Below are 21,515 nucleotides of genomic sequence, written 5' to 3' on the forward strand. Positions count from 1 at the left end.
TGGCAGCATATCTCTGGCATCACCCTGGGTTGGACACACATTGGGCTGAATAGGAACTGTAGCTGGAACAGGCCTCAATTTTAATTTTGTGAACAAACAAAAAGTCACTGGGAGCAGGATCTGGCAAATACGGGGCATGTGAAGCAAGAAACACATTATTGTTGGCCAAAATCTCTTTGACTGACTCTTTGACTCTTAGTGTGCAGGTACAAACTCAATATGGGGAACAGACTCAATATGAACAAGTCCATCAATGTCAAAAAATGCTGTCATCATTGTCTCTTGAAAACCTGCCATGGTGACTTGGAGAAAGAAAATCGTCCATATCACATGCGGGATTGTTGAATAAATGCTAGAAAATTTACTTGATCAGCTCAGCACAACACCAGTTGTGCTTTTGATGTACTGGAAGTATGACCGGGCCCAACTTTAAAAGAAACCTCTCTTCCTTAGTTAGGTGAGTTGGAGTCTGGTGTGGAGTAGGGACAAAGCACACTTCGTGCAGAAGGGGAGGAGGCAGAATAACTTTACTGGAAAGAAAAGTCTGTGTTTTCTAAAAGTAATTTGGGATGTAAGATGCCACCTGTCAGAAGTGCTTGAAGTTGGCTTGTACTCATCGGTAGTCTGTACTGGCATATACCCATTCTGCCCTTATGAGTATCTACACTTATTTTATGCGTACTGGAACTCTGGCCTACAACCAACCCGTATGTAGAACAACAGCCTAGTTCTCCGAACTTTTGTACGTCCCCGCTTTTCACTATAGTTTCTGTATATCAGCATGTTTTGGACCTCCAAGGGGTCAAATAGCTCTTTAATTTTTTCATCAATCATCAGCCAAAAAAGCAGACTTCCACTGATTACATTGGTCTTAATGGCTCTAGCATCCTGAATAATTCCCATGCCTGATCACCGTCTACATTTTCTCCCATATCTCCAAAGAAATACCATTTATGTTAATTTATCACTCCATATTGGCCCTGTGTAAGTGGTGTAAGTGGGATGATTCTTGCTTCAAAGCTGCCACTAACCCCCAATTATCCTGAATCAATTTAAGACAATTTGTGAATGTTAATTAGATATGCAGTATGTAGTATGTGTCTATATATATTCATACACAGTATAAAGATCTATCTATCTATCTATCTATCTATCTATCTATCTATCTATCTATCTATCTATCTATCTATCTATCTATCTATCTATCTATCTATCTATCTATCTATCTATCTATCTATGTGTGTACAGTGCTCAAAGAAGTACTTACTTCCTTTAGAGTTTTTCACATTTCCTACTAGTACAGTATGAAAACTTATTATATTTATTTAGGATGATTTGAAGTTGATTAACACAAGGAACTCTTTATTTTAAAATAAAAACTAAAGGACACAGAAGAGCTTTAGTTAGTCATAAATTAAATACAGAAGATAAGCGACTCCATTGGTATCCCCACCCATCAAAGTCAATATTTGGAAGAGACATACAGTGCAGTGGAAATTGCAGCAATGAGTCATGAGTCTATTCCTTAATGTCTTGATGCTACAGTACAATGTAAAGTCATTCATCTGTACAAAACAGATTAAACTTAAACACAATGAATGTCAGTTATTGGTGAAAAATGCCTTTAAACTCATATCCTAAATTTTTGAATGGACTGAGGTCTGAGAGATCTGGCTGTTCCAGGACATTTTTTTTTTTTTTGTTTATTCCAATCTTGCTTTAGGTGTGTGTTTAAGTTTATCGTCTTGCTTGCTGAAAGTTAACTCTTCTCTCAAGTCTCAGGTTCCTTGCCAGCCATTAAACCTTTTTATAGTGAGGATTTCTCAGTAAAGTTCTTTGTAGCTTTGTAAAGAGCTAACAGAATCCTTTTGGAGATCTTCTAATTCTGATTTTCATTTTCGGAGGGCCCCCAGCTGTCTGCGGTACCAGAGATGGGTCATATATTATTTTACATAAAAGGACTCTACAGTACTGTCTGTGGTGGGCTGGCACCCTGCCTGGGGTTTGTTTCCTGCCTTGCGCCCTGTATTGGCTGGGATTGGCTCCAGCAGACCCCCGTGACCCTGTAGTTAGGATATAGCGAGTTGAATAATGGATGGATGGATGGACTCTACTGTGTTTTAAGTTATTTTTGTTGCCTTGAAAATTTTATTTCCTTTGTCTGGTATTTGCTAATTATCAGACCTCTTCTCCAGGTTTGTTTTTGCTGTCTTCATGTCAGGAGCTTTAATAAGTACCTGATACATTTTCAAAACCAGGGAACAAGTAAAGGAGCACAGGTGGACTCCATTGAGTTACTTACATGATTTTTGAAAATATTTGTTTGCACCAAAGCCTATTGAGGTGTAGGCTGGCTATCCATTTTGAATTGTTATTTGTATTCTTCTCAGTTTGACATTAGAACTATTATTATAATTTGTCAGTCTAGAGAATGGCTGTTTTGAAGTTTTAGTCAATTATATAAAAAATAGTCCATATTATAACATAAAAAAACATAAAAGGCTCTGCATAAAGCAATCAGATTTTTAATTTCAATGAATGGCCTTTGAATCTTACAGCAACCTCTTTCAAATTCCAGTCTGGTGAAAACCTGACTCATTCTCATGATATGAATACATTTGTCTGGTTAGCCATGGATCCCTCTTTTGTTTCATTTGCTTAGGGATGCTACTGACTGGAGTTTTTACATTCTGCTTTTCCTTTGTCAACCGACCCTATCTTAAAAAGCACATTAATGGGCATACATGTATACTGTTAGGTTCCTTTTAGACTATTTAGTTTGAAATTGCTTCGCTTTACTGTATATTTAAATGAATGTGTACTTTTACATGTGGGCATTATGTCTTTTGTAAAATTTGTAAATGCATATTTTTAAACATTTGAACATTAGAAACATTTTCACGAGAAATAGGCCATTCATCCCAAACAAAGCTCACCAACTCTCTACACATAATTTCGCCAAGATAATATCCAGGCAAATACTGTCTACCATACTACTTTGTAATTTATTTAGTGCATTTATGGTTCCCAGTCTGAAAAGAAACTATCTAACTTTCTTTGTTTTGTTGTGTAAGAGAGTCCATGAAAGATGCTTCAACCGATTATATTGGTGAATAAGTTAACACTGGAAATGCCTAAATTATTTGACTTGATTTAATTTACATGTACACCTTGCAGTACATACCTATATGACATTTAGTCATTACTCATGTCTCAAACACAACAGGGGACAAGGGCGACTGCCCCCGCCAGGTTACAGATCAAGTACAAAGCAAGAATACCTCAGTAGAGGCCAAGGACATTTCGCTGGCATTGGCCACTTCTCTTAAAAGGGCTACACTTCAGAAAGCCTTAGCAAAGTCTGAGAGTGGCTTCAAGAGCTACATTCTTGCTAGAACTTCCCACATTGTTGCCCCTGAAAGGGCTGTAAAGATCAAACAGAGCAATATGGCCAAGGCTAGCTACCTCAGCTTCAATGCCTTAACAAGGGCCAGAGGCTGGCTACCTCATCGTTAAACCTGAAAGGGCTGTACAATTCTAATAAAATGCGGGTTCTCCTGCAAGGTTACCTTTATCCTTAGGTTCTTCTGTTCACTACTTTTGAATGAGTTAATCAAATAAAGAATCTATCAAACATGCACACTGAAACAAACAGATATCAACAAAGAAGGCAAGGTTTAGTGTGGAAGTATTCAAACTTTAATTGAATCATGACTAATATTATTTGCAGAGAAACCAGATATTAAATACTAGAAGTAAAAAGTAAAATAAAACATACAACCTGGATGACTCAAATCCGTGTTTGTAAAATCAAGCTTTGCTTCAGTATAGCAAGGAGAGAGAGATTTTGGTGTAATTTAAAGTCCATTCTTCTTAATCCAACTAAGGCAGTCCTTAAAGGTACACACTTCATGGTGAAGCCTTTCTCCTCCTTTTTTTGTTGGGGCTTATTTAGGCGCTGTACTTTCGTCCTCATGATGTTTGAATCCTATGTCTGTCTTAAAGCAGAGCTGAAACAGATTGTGTTACTACACTACATTTGTGTTAGTAGGCAGTGTGTTGTAGTGCTTAAGGCTTCAGACTGCAAATCCTGAGGCTGTAAGTTCAAATCCTGCTACTGACACTGTATGGCCATGAGCAAGTCACTTAACTTGCCTTTGTTTCACTTAGAAAAACAAAAGAAATGTAACCAATTGTATCATAAATGTTGTAAGTCGCCTCTGAAGTAGTACTTGGACAATATTACATTGTAGAAAGTTGTAAATTCCAGTAATAATAGTAAATGAAATAAGACAGCATTATTATCCTTAGATGTGTAAGCCTTTCATTTGGAGAAATTGCAAAACAAATCAGAGTGTCAGTGATTACAGTGGCATCTTACACAATTCAGTTACAATTGGAAACTGGTATAAACTCTGATAGGAAGCGATCTGGCAGACCCAAAGTCACAACCCAATCAGAAGACAAGTTTCTGAGGGTCACCAGCTTGTGTGATCACAGCACAAGAACAGTTTAACAGAGGTTGAAAAAACCAACTCTCAGCTTCTACTATGAAGAGGAAACTTTGTGCTGCAGGTTTGACATGACAAGTGGCAGTAAGAATGCCATTCCTTAAAGGACAAAACATACCTTTAGAATCCCAGCTGTGGACTGCTGCAGACTGGAAGAAATTCTTATGGACCAATTAATCCAAATTTGAAATATTTAGTTCATCATGTAAAGTGTTTGTATGCCGTCGAGTTGGTGACAGGCTGGTTCCTCAGCATGTGACACCAACCGTCAAACATGGAGGAGGGACTGTTATGGTCTGGGGTTCTTTAACTGGAGGCCGAGTTGGTGACTTGCACAGAGTGACTGGCATTCTGAATCAAAAGGGTTACCGCAGTTTGGCTGTTACATCACAATCAGAATCACTTTCATTTGCCAGTACTTAACGTACAGGAATTTGACTTTGTAGATTTGGAGCTGCTTATAATATAACTCAGTGTCAGATGAAAATAACTTAAATAGCATAAGTTTGAAAGAAACCTTCATACAAAGTTGCAGAATAGTACAGTTATAAAGGAGATATGCTAATGATGATGTGCAAGTGAAAATGTGAATGTGTAGCGTACATATAATGTAGACAAAAAAAACACACCTTCATGCAGTATATGACAGAACACATGACTATACAAAGAAGACATGCTAAGTTACTAGTTTGAGAGAGCTATGGCTCTGGGAAAGAAAATATGGAGGTGTCTGTTAGTTTTAGTTTTAATTGTCCTGAAGTGCTTACCAGTGGAGAGTTTTTAGAATAAGTGATGAGCAGGGTGAGATGAATCCATGGTGATCCTTTTGACATGGTTAATGACATGACATGTACACAGGTATGCAACAGATGGAAGAGCACAGCCAATTATTTTCTCAGCAGATGCTGTGATTTATTTTTGAAGTGTGCCGTTGCTGAACCTAAACCGACAGCGATGGAGAATGTGATTATACTTTCAATTATGGTTTTGTAAGATTGAACTAGGATTGGCTGGGAAGTATTTAATTTCCTTAGTTGGCATAAGAAGTGGAACCACTGTTGAGCCCTTTTAGTGATGTACGTGGTGTTAATGTCCAGCTAAGAGTGTTTGTGATAGTTGTGCCCAAAAATTCAAAGGATTCCGCCAAGCTCACTGTAGAATCCATATCAGCAAAACTTGGCTACTTTCGTGAATCAAAAATTTGAGTAAAATATTGTACACTTAATGATTCCTTCCATCCATCCATTTTCTAACCCGCTGAATCCGAATACAGGGTCACAGGGGTCTGCTGGAGCCAATCCCAGCTAACACAGGGCACAAGGCAGGAACCAATCCAGGGCAGGGCGCCAACCCACCGCAGGACACACACAAACACACACTAGGGCCAATTTAGAATCGCCAATCCACCTAACCTGCATGTCTTTGGATTGTGGGAGGAAACCGAGCGCCCGGAGGAAACCCACACAGACACGGGGAGAACATGCAAACTCCACGCAGGGAGGATCCGGGAAGCTACCACTGCGCCACCGTGCCGCCCTAATGATTCCTTGAGTTATTTATTTATTTGCTATTGTTTTGTTTTATGCCTTGATTTCATTAAACATTAAGGCACTAAACTGCATACATTTCCATAAAAACTGAAATATATATATATTAGAACATAAGAATATTAATATATATAAGAACATAAGAATATTAGAACAATCTAGATGAGAACAGGCCATTCAGCCCAACAAAGCTTGCCAGTCCTATTCACTTAATTCTTCTAAAATATTATCAAGTTGAGTTTTGAAAGTCCCTAAAGTCCTACTGCCTACCCACTGTTAGTCACTTATTCCAGGCGTCTATGAGTCTCTGTGTAAATAAAAAATTCTAATGTTTGTGCGTGATTTACCCTTAGCAAGTTTCTGACTGTGTCCCCGTGTTCTTGATAAACTCATTTTAACATAACAGTCTCGATCCACTGTACTAATTCCCTTCATAATTTTAAATACTTTAATGACGTCTCCTCATAATCTTTTTTTTGCTTAAACTGAAAATGCTCAGCTCTTTTAATTTTCCTCATAATTCATGTCCATGAATTATGGAAGAAACTTGTGAAAGTATGTTGTAGTTTACTTGGAAATCATGGTGACCTTTTGAAGTTTTCTGATACTGTCTCTACAGTTTCACTACAAAGATAATAATAATAATAATAATAATAATAATAATAATAATAATAATACTTCAGTAGTCTGGCACCCTGCCCTAGGTTTATTTCCTGCCTTGCGCCCTATGTTGGCTGCGATTGGCTCCAGCAGACCCCCTTGACCCTGTAGTTAGGATATAGCGGGTTGGATAATGGATGGATGGATGGGTAATAATAATAAAAATAACATTCAAAGTAGTTGGAGAAGAAGAAGAAGGAAAGCATAAGATTTTGTGCTAAGTTGCACATAATTGCTGCTACTTCACAACATCATAAATAATAGTGTAATGAGCATGAGATGGAATGACCAGGATACACACACCGACTAAGAGCAGAGCCCAATAACTGTCGCATGTTTTTTTTAGCAATGAATGATACACGGCCAACTTTCAGAAGAATCACCTTCCTGCTCATATGGCAATGGGAAATGCCTCATAAAGTAATAGTTATTGTTTCAGAAGTCACACTCAGTCTTCTAGTATTCCCCGTTGTCTTCCAGAGTCATGTGTCATGCCTGTCTTTGTGATCACCCAGTATCTTCTACGTGACTCTATTTATCCAATGCCCTGGGAGTCAAAATCTGCCTTCTTGAACCGTCCCAGGCTTCTAAAGCATAATGCAAATGATTGTGCGGTTGATGGAATGAGGAGCTCCCTGTACTGTAATGTATGACATTTTGCTGTCAGTGACTCATCCAGCCCCACCTATCTGTATGCTGTATACTACAATATAGTTTGCATCCATGACCACCAGTGTGTTGATACTGTGGTATTATTTGAAATTCACATATGCATGCTCATCCTCACTTGGAGAAATTGTTTTTATGTGTGTGCAGTCAATCACACCAGCATCTCTAAGAATACCTGCATGATCTCCATGAATGCAGGTTTCATTAACATTACCTCATGCGGAGTGATAGGGAAATGTATAAATCACCATATTACCTCATGTGTTGTAAGGTTGTTCAAAATCTAGTGCAAAATTCAAAAATAGTTGGTTGTGATATTACCAAATCATCACTATTCCAAAGCTACATTTTCCCCATGGCCAAAAAATGTAACGCTACCAACAATTTTGAATGGCTTCTACTCACAGATGAAACAATCACATGACATACAAGAATTGTTATGGATATTATTCCATCTCTGTTTAATCAAAATCTTCTCACAAGTTAACAATCATCCAGCATTTCTAAAACATTCTGCCTTTTCCAGAATGTGTGTGCATATCTCTGCCTGAAGACCATCTTTTGGCAACTCCTTGCGAGTTAGAACAGCTTATGAGCACTCCTAAATCTTGGTGTTGGAAGTAGAAAATTGATGAAATGCTATTACTCTGAAATTTTTAAGGCAGCTGTTGTTGGTGATCTAAATGGGCATTTGGGAAAGAGTAGAGAGATGATAGAGAGGGTACATGGAGGGTGGGGAGTGACAGAGAGAAATAAGGAAGGTCGAGGATGGCAGATTTTGCAATGTCATATGATTTGGTAATAGTTAACATATTTTTTTGAAAAGAAAGTAAATCAGCGTGTGACTTACTGTATGTAGTGGAGGAAGGGAAAGCCAAATAGATGTTCTAATATGTGGAAGAACTTATTTGAAAGAGATAAAGAATTGTAAGATCATAAATGGGGAAAGTGTGACAGTGTAGCATAAATTGGTGGTGATGGACTGCGAAACCAGCATGAGCAGGACAATAAAACCAGAGCAAGCAGCACCAAGGATAAAGTGGTGGAGAATAAAAGAGGAAGGTCTTAAGAACAGATTTAGGGAGAAAAGCGTGAATGAAGTGCAGTCAGAAAGTAAAGGAGGCACTGAAAAGAATGAAAAATAGAAAGACAACAGGACTGGAAGAAATACCAGCAGAAGTAGAAAAGGTTTAGGGAGAAGGAATAGATGTGTTGTGGGATCTAAAAAGAAGATCTGTGAATAGAAGAGAATACCTGAGGAGTGGAGGAACAGTGTGATTGTACCCATTTATAAGGAGGAGGGTGATATTCAGGATTGTGGAAACTATTGAGGGATAAATCTGAAAGAGTTATAGAGACAAGGCTTAGGGTGGAGACCACCCAAGGGGAGAAGCAGTTTCATTTTATGCCAGGGAGAAGAAAAACAAATGCAATCTTTGTACTGCAACAACTCACGCAGAAGCATTGAGAAAAACGGAAAAAAAATGTATGTGGTGTTTATTGATTTGGAGAAGTCTTATGATGGAGGTCCCGAGGTGTATGAGTAAGGCATACCAGAGAAGCATGAGAGGATTATCCAGGATATATATTGGAGAGTGAGGACTCAGGTTTAAATTTGTGCTGGGGTAGCAGACAAGACCCCAGTTACAGGAGGTCTGCACCAAGGTTTTACCTCTTTACCTCTTTGATCTTGTGGTGAGTCATGGGATAAAAGACCAATTCTCCTGAGACAGGCTTTTTGCTGATTACTTTGAGTTGTGTAGCACCAGAAAAGTGGAAGTGGAGAGGAAGTTGGAAAAATGCAGAAGGAAGATAGAAGATTGAATATCAGGATTCAGAAGTCAGTCTGCTGAGATAGCTATTGAAAAGAGTGGATACATTTAAATATCTAGGATCAGTGGTAGCATAAGATGGAGATGCAGAGATAACCCTAAGAGTGCAGTGTGGATGGTACAACTGTAAGAAGCTATCAAGAGTATTGAGTGTTTGAAGAATTAAGGCAAAGATTAAAGGTAAAGTTTTTAGGACAGTGGTAAGATTAGCATTGATGTATGGAGCTGAGACATGGGAAGTGAAGGGAGCACAGAAGAAAACGTTAGATTTGGTTACAAAAATTGATAGAGTTTGAAATGAGACAATCAGTGGTACAAGAAAAGTGGAAGAGATATGTAATTACAGGACAGCAGGTTGAAGTGGAAAGGACATGTGATGGGGATAGACAATGAATATGTGGGAAAAAGAGTGATGGGAATGGAAGTAGCTGGACAGATAAAGTAAAAGAAGATTTGAAGGAAAAGGGCCTAACTGGGGAGGAGGTGGATGACCAATCAGTATGGAGAAGGCTGATCAGGCACATTGACCCCACATAAAGGTGGGAAAAGATGAAGAGAAAGAAGAAGAAGGTCCATTTTCTAACCCTCCAATGCTTGATAAATGCGGATACTGATCTTCAAACTGAGTCCTGCAGCCATATATAGAGTGTGAATCTCTGTGAATGGGTGCATTTGTGTGTTATTTGTGTTTGCTTTAATGTGTTAATCTTTTATTGAAAATGGTTGCTGACGGTTTTTTATTTTTGCAATTTTAGAATGATCTCCTTTCAAAAGAAATTCAAAATGGAACTTGCCCTGAAAATAAAACAAATCCATGTGAGCAAGGAAATGTAAGACATTTTAAAGTTTCTTGTGTATACTTTTGAAATTATGTTTCATTATTTCATAAATTAAAAGTAACAGAAATTATCATTTATATCATATGTGGTTAGCTTGTGGTGAAAATTATATTCTATTCTGCTTTTCACTGTTAGCAAATTTATATATGCCTATAATGTTTAGAATAGCTCTCCTAAATGAGTTTGTGTGTGGATTAGGTAGCCTTCTGGTTAAATGTAAATTTTCTTTCCTGCAAAATGCTGACATCATGTGGTAGAAATTGTATATGTACAATTTCACACTCCAGTACAGTATTTATTAAACCTTAAGACTGTCTTCTGGCTGCTTTGTTTTTCCTTCTGCTCATGTCGGTTTTCTCCCACATTCCATTATGCACAAGTCTGGTTAACAGTGGAATCCCAGGTGAGTAAATGTCCGTACATCAGTGTAACCCCACGATAACCCATCATGTTATGTTGAGACAGCTCCTCTTTAGCATCCAGTTGCTTAGTGATGTTGCAAAGGAAATGGTGAGACACAGAAGGGTGTGGTCCCCACAGCTCTACAAAGTCACCAGTGTCAATGCTTATATACGTCAGGGCTTGGGAGAGAACTGTCCTAATGAGGCCTTTCTAAGCCTCACCTTCAGAGCATATTGGCTGTTTTTCAGCTGTTACTGTCACAACATTACAAACACATATTATGAAACATTTCAACCCAAATGCAAAACAATACTAGCATTTTTTTTTACTTTTCCAGCCAAATGCAAAATATTATTAACACACATTTTATAACACAATAAAAAATGCAACAAAATATCCTTTTAACATCATGTAAAACAAATACAGTAAATCACAAATATGACAAATAAAAGCACCTCTAAGCTTTCGCTATTATACTGTATAAAGGCATTAATAATGTCCACAAAGTTCACTTGACACTCAAGCTCCCATGGAAAGAGCAAGATTGCAAGACCATTCAGTGTTTTGGTACACCATTCAGCATAAATCATTTGTAATAAATGTCAGTTTACTAAAAGAACACCAAGGACGTGCTGAAGTGCAACATCACAACAAGTAAGCAGTTCAACACACACATCTTGGTAAAATTCTTTGAAGCTTCATTCCGTGTGTGGCATGAAGCAATCCAAGATGTGCCAGTTCATTTTTAAAAATGGCACAGTATACAAGGGGAACCCAAAAATTCCTGGAATTGTTAAAAAAAAAAAACTTTTATTATAAAGCCTAGAGCAATTCTCTTTTAATCACTTTTAGAATACTCCAATATCATGCTGACTATAACACACAGAAATTGTGCACGTTGCCCATTTCACAGTTGTCCTTAATTTGTCTTGTCTTAAGAAGCTTGCCTAGCAATTCTAAATGCTGGACCCCTGTACTAAATCTGGCTTTGTGTTAGCTGTACATGGGAATGGAAAAGAAAAGCAGATTTAAAATATTTGCACAGAGCACAGTGACATATTAAACTTATATTCTGATTACAATAATTTTATTATAATTATAGGAAGCTGGAATGTTTACTACACTCCTCATTTTTTGCAGAAATAATTTTTGCCGGTAGTGTTATGCAGAAAAATATTTTATGAGAGGACTGGGGGATGGACATGTTGTGATCTGGAGACCCCAACACAGCAAAGAGGGTGTGAGCCCCCTTAAAATGACCCATAAAAAGCTTTATTGGTCAGGCCTGGAAAACCCCAATGGTAATTCAAGGCAATGCTCCTCAGAGAGAAAGAGGGAAAATGGAGATGCCTAAAATATCGGAATACATAACTCAGAAACAGAATAAAAAAACTAGAGAATCCCACAATAAATAAGAATTATATATATATATTATCACAATAACGAGACATACTCTGATAAAGGTTTGGGGCAGCAAACTGTATATTCTGGTATCCTGGCTGCAAAGTCGTTTGTTATCAAAAATAAACAGCACTGCTGTGCATACAAATGAGTCCAAAACAAGACTGAGGGAAAAGGGAAAAAGGGCAGGCTTTTAAAGGGGAAGACAGGAAGTGAGGTTATAAGGATCGGGCCCATGTTCTTCAATCATTGGATCGAGCCCGGACGTGACATCACAGGGGCCGGAGCCGGTAAGGTCTACTTCCATGGCTCAGTCCCGGAAGTGACGTCAAGAGAGCCAGGTGGAATCTCCCGGGAATGGTCTACAGGAAAAGGAGAAAAATAGTCAGTGCACTCTGCCACATCCCAGCATGCCTCAGAACTGCCTTCACTCAAGCCCTTTAGCTGCCTCCCATGCGCACGTGTGTGACAATATATATACACATATATATATATATATACACATATATATATATACAGTGGAACCATGGGTCACAACCGTAATTCGTTCCAAAAATCTGGTCGTAACCTGATTTGGTTGTGACCCGAAGTAATTTCCCCCATAGGATTGTATGTAAATACAATTAATCCGTTCCAGGACATATGAACTGTATATAAATATATTTTTTTAAAGATATTAAAGCACAAAAATAGTTAAATATACTATAGAATGCACAGCGTAATAGTAAACTAAATGTAAAAACATTGAATAAAACTGAGAAAACCTTGAACAGAGAAAAGTAACATTGCAAGAATTCACGCTATAGCCTTACGAACCGCTCACTGTTAACACTTTTTTTCAATGAGTTTTAAGCACAGGGAAAAAAATTAACATTTGAAAAATCCGTAATTTAGTAAACAACCAAGAAAAGTAACATTGCAACAATTCATGCTACGAACCAAAAAATGAACATTTGAAAAATCTGCAATACAAAAACTAGCCTCGCGCTGTAGCAATCAACCACCACGCCCCCTCTCTAAGCTGCAAGCGCAGCAATTATTTATTTAAAACTGGTGTTTTGACGTGAGCTATGGACCCGCTATACCACAAAGCCCCTCTGCGCGAAGCACATCTGACCAAGAACAATGTACTGTACAGGGAGAGTCTGAACACATACCTAAATCACCGGAGCATGCAAACCGGAAGGGAAACGAAATAGAGCACAAAGAGTTCACAGGGAATGCACAGGGAGAGACTGAACACGTGTGGAAATAATCGGAAGGGAAACTGGCTTGTTTGTCACCCGAGTGTGTGGTCGTGAACAGATGCAAACGTTTGGTGAACTTTTTGGTCGTAACCCAATTTGTACTTGTTCTGAGACATTCGTGACCCGAGGTTCCACTGTATGTATATATATATATATATATATATATATTTTGTGGTCCCCGGCTGGGGCTGGAGCCCGGCGGGACGCCCAGAAGGACGAGAGGAGGGCTTGTGCCTCCTCCAGACCGCGAGGCGTCCGTCCTGGTTATGTTGGGGGCCTTGGGTAAAAGGCTTGGAAGCCCAGCCCTGTAGGGACCCGTGGCCACCGCCAGGCGGCGCCCCGATGCCGGTATATCCCCTGTGGTCCCCGGCCAGGGCTGGAGCCCGGTCGGGATGCCCAGGAGGACCAGAGGAGGGCTTGTGCCTCCTCCAGACCGAGAGGGGGCGTCCGTCCTGGTTATGCTGGAGGCCTCGGGTAGAGGGCTTGGAAGCCCAGCCCTGTAGGGGCCCGTGGCCACCGCCAGGCGGCGCCCCAGTGCCTTATTATCCCGGGTGTGGCAGAAGTGCCGGGGGGAAGACGACAGGGGACACCCAGACGGCTTCCTGGTGCGCAGCCGGCATTTCTGCCACACGGGGGTGTGTCCGCGGGAGATTGCCGGGAAGCAGCTGGAGCCCATCCGGGTTCCTATAAAAGGGGCCGCCTCCCTCCAGTCAGCAGTGGAAGTTGGGTGGAAGAGGACAGAGCTGGAGTGAGGATTGGAGGCGGCTGGGAGAAAGAGAGGCACAGGACTGTGTGGCCTGGACATTGGGGGAATCGGTGCAGGAGGCACTGGGGTTTGTGAGCACGTATTTATTGTAAATATTGTAAATAAACGGTGTGTTGGGTGAAACTATGTTGTCCGTCTGCCTGTGTCCGGGTCCAAGTTCACAATATATATATATATATATATATATATATATAAAAAGGTTCACGCAAAATACCTGTAATATTGTGTAAGCGTACTTGAGTTAATGTAGGGATGTTGTACTGATTTCAGTTGATTCCCTACATAAAGCAATAAAATGTCATAGGACAGTGTATTTGGATGAGTACTCATGCAGTTCAGATACATTTTTTGAATCCCATCCACCTGATTGACTTCTATAATCACAAACCCCATTAACATTCAGAGATATGGCAACTTTTATATATGTGCAAAATGTGTTTAGCTAAATATAATCTTTGTTTGGTTAAATGAAGAAAGTCTTAAATGGCAGTTTAAATGAAAGATGGCGTTCATGCAGAGTGCACTTAAATTTAATTATAACATATGAAAACAAGTACTTCCCTTGTTATACATATTTAAAGAAATAAAAGTTCAACCTTTTAGGATATTTGTTTTATGCAAATAGTAATAAATTTATGCAAAAAATAAATGTCAACAGCATCATGCAAAAAAGCAATTTTTTTCTCTTGCAGTTTTGGAATTAAATCTTTAAGTAAAACATTAAAAAATGCATTGAACATGACTGAGGTTTAAGTTTTAGGTCAGAAAGCTCCCCTACAAAACGATAAAACTATATTGTGTAGCTTTGCTTAGACACTCAATTAATGTTCTTATTTCTGTTAGTGTATGTCATAATGTTAAAAAAAATGGGCTTAGTACTTCAAAGTGTTTAACATGAATTAGGTAAAATAAAGTAGGAAGAAAGCAATAATGCATGCAAGTTCTTAACAATGAGATGGTTTTTTGTGGTTTATGCTTTTATTTGAGTCACAGAGTAATTTATTACTTTGTAACCTACGGCATTTTCATAAAATTCCACATAAAGATTGTTTCTCAAGCTTTTTGGAACGCAATGAATAATAAAAAAGAAATTATTTGATTGGGTGCATTCACAAGGAGATTAGTCAGTAGAGGCTCCTGACAGGATCTTTATCCTGAGGAAAGATTAGCAATCCCTATAAATTCAGTTTATATTATTTTTACACAGATTTATTTACAAAAGCTTTATAGATTTACTTATACTTTTGAAGAGTCATTTACTTTTGGGTGTACAGACAACAACAACAGTACAACACTCTGCCACACTCTGCCACTGTGAATATAACTAGAAATTTAGCAGTAGATTTTTAAATTTGCAAACTCAAGCATTGTCTCATCTCAGCCAGCCTTTTGGACAAGCTGCGAACTTGTTAGAAGTCGTGGTCAGAGTGAAGAAGATCTGATGGTTACCTTATGTCTGCAAAACCTGAAAATGTTAAAGTCTCTGAGGAGCATAAAGTGGGGTATATCAAATATTCCTACAGTCTGCTCATAACTGCGTTCACTACTGCCTAAAGAACTTTCCTACACCTTGTTGGAGGAGCAGCTTGTCAAACATGGAAAGGGTTAAAAGCCAGAGCAAGGATAAAAGTAAGTTGGAAATAATTTAGAACTGACCTGATTCCATATATTGAAAAACGTTTAGTTACTTTCAAATAAAATGGATGAACTGTCACCTGTCACCCGTTATGACAAGTCACAAGTCATGGCGTGTTCAAGCACTGTGGTATGATGGGTACTGTGGGGAACTGGTCTGAACGTTGTACTTTAGACGTTGTCCTGGTGCTGGACAGATTTCATCTGATATGATCAGACGGAGTGGAAAAAGGCAGAAGGGGCTTATATTTCTCCCCTTGGACCTCAGTAACCTAAATGATTCCATCTGTTACAAACACTCTAATGATAAATCATTCTGAATATACAGTGACTACCGTCAATCAGCAAAATTCACCAAAGCATTTTTCACAGTGAATATGCAGTGCTTGTCGGTTTTCTTGTTTGCTGAATATTTTCCTGGAAATTTGCTGTGAACATTTATTCCCAGTGCCCCATAATGCTTTGTGAGGGGAGCGTGCAATCACAGAGCTGTAGCAGCCAATGTTGGGAGAGACAGCCTCCCATTCCCCTAACCACGAAGCATACAACGGTGATCCTAGTAGTGGGCAAAAAATTAGCAGAAAACGTGAAAATACATTTAAAAACAAAACGTGCAAGCAGAAAGAAACTGGAAAAGTGTCAGTTGTATTTGTGTCTTAAATTAATGTCTTTTTCTCTGGACTTGTGTGCACTACTGAGACTACTCCTTCAATAGTATTATCCAGAGACTGCTGTGTAGTTGATGCAAACAGGAAGGAGTGAAGAATCCAATTGGGTGTTGTGCATTTAGTAGTAGTGGCAGTGAAAAGAGCAAAAGCATTGGGGGGAAAAGACAAAGAAACTGAACATTTCAATTAGCTAGTGGTGTGCACCTGGTATCTAATCTGTGGTTAATTCTTTTAATTTTTATCTTAGAGAGTCACAGTGGTGCAGTGGTTAGCATTGCTGCCTCACAGCAAAGGTCACATTTTTTGCCTCAATAATCATTCCAACATAGTTGGCAGACATTTCCCTAGGAGTCAGGAACAGCCCTTAACCTGCAGTTGCTGAGCACTTTGACTAGTGAGAAAAAGCGCTGTATAAATGAAAAGAATTTATTTTCAAAGAATCTATCTATCTATCTATCTATCTATCTATCTATCTATCTATCTATCTATCTATCTATCTATCTATCTATCTATCTATCTATCTATCTATCTATCTATCTATCTATCTATTATATAGTGCTCTATCTATCTATCTATCTATCTATCTATCTATCTATCTATCTATCTATCTATCTATCTATCTATCTATCTATCTATCTATCTATCTATCTATCTATCTATCTATCTATCTATCTATTGTGGAGACTGGCCCAGACACAGACAGGCAGAAACATTCATGTCACCCACAAGCACATTTATTTACAAGATCAAGTCACAAGTGCACCACAAAACCCCAAAAGTCCTGTCCACAATGTCTTACTTCCTTCTTCAGGCCGCCTCCTTGCCTCCTCCAGTAGGCTCAGTCCACTCCGCTCCCGACTCTCGCCTCGAATGAAGGGAGGCGGCCCCTTTTATTATCACCTGGATGCGCTCCAGGTGGGTTCCGGCAATCACCCGTCGACACGCCCCTGTGTGGTGGAAGTGCCAGCTGCATCCCCGGAAGCACTCCGGGTGTCCTTGCTCTTCTTCCCCCCAGCACTTCCTAGTGTGGCGGAAGTGCTGAGGTCCAGGGCTCCAAAGGCATGCGGGCGCCCCCTGGCAGTGACCACAGGCCCCTACAGGGTGGAGCTTCAAAGCTCTGTACCCGTGGCCCCCAAAGCAACCAGAGTGGCAGCCCCCACATGATCCAAGGTGGGTGCACGCCCTCTTCCAGTCCTTCATGGCGTCCCGGCCGGGTCGTTTCCCCTGGCACCTCTGACACTATCTATCTATCTATCTATCTATCTATCTATCTATCTATCTATCTATCTATCTATCTATCTATCTATCTATGACATATAATACCTTTAATAGGTATCTAATATAGTGCTTTTCATATCTGTCTATCTTGTTTGAAGATTAAACAAAAATACCAATGTTTAACATAAAAGGCAAAACAGCTGCATCCATGTAGATTTTCACGGTGATCTGAAAGCACTCTACAAAGTTTAAATCATTATTATTCAGTGTTAGAGACTAAGCAAAATATTAAAAAAATAAGAAGATGTCAATAAAACATTATTAAATAGCATTTATCAGAACAGTAATAGTATAATGAAATCACAGTATAGAATGGTGTCATTTAATCTTCCTGAAATATGTAATTATTATACTGTCAAAAGTTTCTTAGCCTTCCCTTTAAATAAAGGTCAGATCAGCTTCTAATGCGGAGTTCACCCCAGAACAGTATGGCTGCTAAAACATCAAGTTCTGTAGCATCAATGACAACATCCCTAGCAATGGCTGTGCACAAACTACACTGGCAGAATGCTTAAACAAGTCATCTGAAGAGAAAAATGCATAAAGAACAAAAAAGTTATTTTAAAATAACAAACAAAAATATCAATACTAATTATTGCCAAGAATGTATATGGCATCATCCCAATTTATTCTGATGTATGTTTTTAATCTTCTAACAATCTGCAGTAGTAAAATAGGTCAGAATCATAAATATAACTGCAGTCAAGTTCTTTCCAGCTTTAGTAAAGATGATTCTGTATATAGTTTGTAAAGACTAAATTAATGAGCAGAGGAAGCAGAAGGAATGTGGCTGCACCGACTAGTGAGTCATTAGCTACTTGCTATGAGTCATGGAAACATGTACTATAGTAGGTTTTGGAGTTGAATTTTGGTGTCATTTTTAAGTAAACTATGTGTGAAGAGACTTAATTGTTTAGCAGATCCTTTAATAGTTATGGTAAGACAATCAATAGTGCAAACATTCCAGCTTTTACAGTATTTGTTTAGTGAAGTGAGGAGGTGAATAACTAGTGTTAGGATTTCAGCCAGTGACACACATGACTGAGGAGTTTCCCATTTACTGTAATAGTCAGATGTTTCAGGCTTATGCATATTCTGGGATTTTAATACAGAATTTACTGTCCCTACATTTCTGTTTCTTTTTTAACTTTTGCTCTGATATCAAGTCTTGTTAAATTAAATCATTTAGACTTATTAAATCCAGTGCATCATTCAACTGGAATCTTGTTTTCCAGAATGTGGTAGTATAGTGGCACTGTGGGTAGTGTTGTCGACTAGGTGAAACAAGCTTTAAAGCCAGCTTTGATTACTCTTTGGGCAGTGTGCTTTTGTGAATGAGATGTCATGGACAACCTACATATTAAGTAATGATATAAGGCATATGTATAAAATAAACCACTGTTGTCCATTAAAACAAATACAATGTAAGCATTGCCAGGGATGCCAGGGGCAACAACCCGGCCGGGACACCTTGAGGGACCGGAAGAGGGTCTACGCCTGCCCTGGATCACATGGGGGCCGCCTTCCTAGTTGCTTTGGGGGCCATGGGTAGAGGGCTTGGAAGCCCAACCCTGTAGGGACCCGTGGTCACCGCCAGGGGGCACCCCAATGCCTTGGGGACCCTGGACCTCAGCACTTCCACCACACCAGGAAGTGCTGGGGGGAAGAAGAGAAGGGACACCCGGAGAGCTTCCGGGAGAACAGCCGGCATTTCCGCCACACTGGGGCGTGTCCAGGGAGGAATGCCAGGAAACACCTGGAGCCCATCTGGGATGGGATAAAAGAGGCCGTCTCCCTTCATTCGAGGCTGGAGTCGGGTGGAAGCAAGACAAAGCAGGAGAGAGAGTGGAGACGGCCCGAAGAGGAAGGCATTGTGTGGCCAGCACTGTGTTTAGGGGTTTGTGTGCACTTGAAACTTGTAAATAGTACTTTGTAAATAAACGTTTGGTGGTGGATTACAACATGTCTGCCTGTCTGTGTCCGGGCCGCGTCCACAGCATCCATTTAAAAAGTAACATTGTCCAGATTTACAAATAATTAGTATATACGTTGAAGTGAAACACTACAACAAACGAAAAAAGTGGAGTCCCAGTTGTGAAAAATACAGAATATTTCCAAAAGTTTGGGGACACCTAACCATGACACCTATAGTATGTGAGCTTGTTGGACATCTCGTTCCAAAACCATGGCCACTGTGACAGCATCCACTCTTCTGGGCAAGACTCCTTTGGGTCTTTCTGTGGGAATTTGTGCCCTTTCATAAGAAGAGCATTTCTGAGGTCAGGTACTGATGTTGGAAGATCTAGCTCACAACAGACGATTCCAATTCATCTCAGTGGTGTTCAGTGGGATTGAAGTCAGGGCTCTGTGAGATTGCCTGGTCTACAATTTCATGGCTGAGCTGTTGTCACTCTTAGATGTTTCCAATTCACAATACAGATCTAACAGTGCAGGCATTTCATGTACTGACTTTTGGCAAAGGTGGAATCCTATGGCAGTGCCATGTTTAAAGTCATTGAGCTCTTTAGCAGGAACCATTGCACTTCCGATGTTTACCAATGGCTATGTGCCTGATTTTATGCACCTTTTAACAATGATGCAGCTGAAAAACCAGAAATTAATAATTTGGAGGGTTACCCGCAAAGTTTTTCCCATATAGTGTACTGTACTATTAATTCATCGAGTTAAGTGGTGCTAGATCAAACCTAGCAGAAGCAGTTACGCATTCTTATTGATAACACTTCTTGATAAAGAAGCAGTTCCTTTACTCTTCAGGATCTTCAGACTGACTGTTGTTTATTTTGGGATCAATTTTAACTAAACATTGGGTGGCTTAGGCTGATCAGAGTCACAGTTCTTCATTTGACACCCGTACATGACACTGGCAGTTTTAGCTATTAATCTCTTCCATGTTCTGTACACGTTTGTCACTGTAAAGGCAGAAGAATGGTCACATTCAAGACACTGCTTACTAGCCAATTCACATGTTGTTAAGCTGGAGGCACCTTTAACAAAAGTCCATCTTTACAATTTGTAGCACACAATATTCAAAATTTACCATCAAAATGGATTATGCAACAAATATGAAACAACTACGGTTTGCTGTACTAAATACTGACACTGTGGTCGCTTATTATTAATAGACTCTATGCAGATTTATTTTATCCATCCATTTGCTAACCCGTTGAATCCGAACACAGGGTCACGGGGATCCGCTGGAGCCAATCCCAGCCAACACAGGGCACAAGGCAGGAACCAATCCTGGGCAGGGTGCCAACCCACCGCAGGACACACACAAACACACCCACACACCAAGCACACACACTAGGGCCAATTTAGAATCGCCAATCCACCTAACCGGCATGTCTTTGGAATGTGGGAGGAAACCCACGCAGACACGGGGAGAACATGCAAACTCCACGCAGGGAGGACCCGGGAAGCGAACCCAGGTCTCCTAACTGCGAGGCAGCAGCGCTACCACTGCGCCACCGTGCCGCCCACAGATTTATTTTATTCCTAGAAAATTTTCATTTATATTTCTGTTATGATTATTTTTACTTTTGCCTTTTGTGTTTACGTACATAATTTTCTGTGATTATTTGTTTTTTTTAATATTGTTTATGTAATTTTACTATTTTGTCTGTCATGTCATTTCATCCCCGTTTTGGTTAGTCCTTTGAATCCTTTGTGCTGCCATTTTGTATCTCATTTGCTTGCCTTTGCTATGCAGCCTGCTGCCATGTGATCAGCGTCTTACACTATTTGTGACATCATCACACGGCAAACTATTTAAGCCGGCGACACAACTTTCACTTCATCCTGGCTTTGGGATAAAAACCACATAAGAATCTTGCATGTGTAAAATCTATAGTTAGATTATGAAAACTCCTGCATTTTCTAGACTTGTATTCTATTTTTGTGTTTGGTTCAGTTTGATTTCCTGGCTTCTGATCTTGGCTTGTTCGGACCAAGTCTTACTTTCCTCTTTAAAAGAAAAATGCCTTTCATCATGATTGCTTCTTTTACATGCTTATTTCAGTATGATTCTTGAAAATTACTT

General features: G+C 39.5%; 1 long non-coding RNA gene across 1 annotated transcript in view; it reads left to right on the forward strand.

Moving 5' to 3' along the window:
* Positions 1 to 10,014, forward strand: part of LOC120530168 — a 13,400-nt gene extending 3,386 nt beyond the window's left edge. Inside the window, exon 3 of the long non-coding RNA XR_005633912.1 lies at positions 9,975 to 10,014. This is a non-coding gene — a long non-coding RNA (uncharacterized LOC120530168). The remainder of the gene's footprint in view (positions 1 to 9,974) is intronic.
* The last annotated feature ends 11,501 nt before the right edge of the window (positions 10,015 to 21,515 follow it).

Source organism: Polypterus senegalus, chromosome 5, assembly GCF_016835505.1.
Source record: "Polypterus senegalus isolate Bchr_013 chromosome 5, ASM1683550v1, whole genome shotgun sequence".
Taxonomy (NCBI): Eukaryota; Metazoa; Chordata; class Cladistia; order Polypteriformes; family Polypteridae; genus Polypterus; species Polypterus senegalus.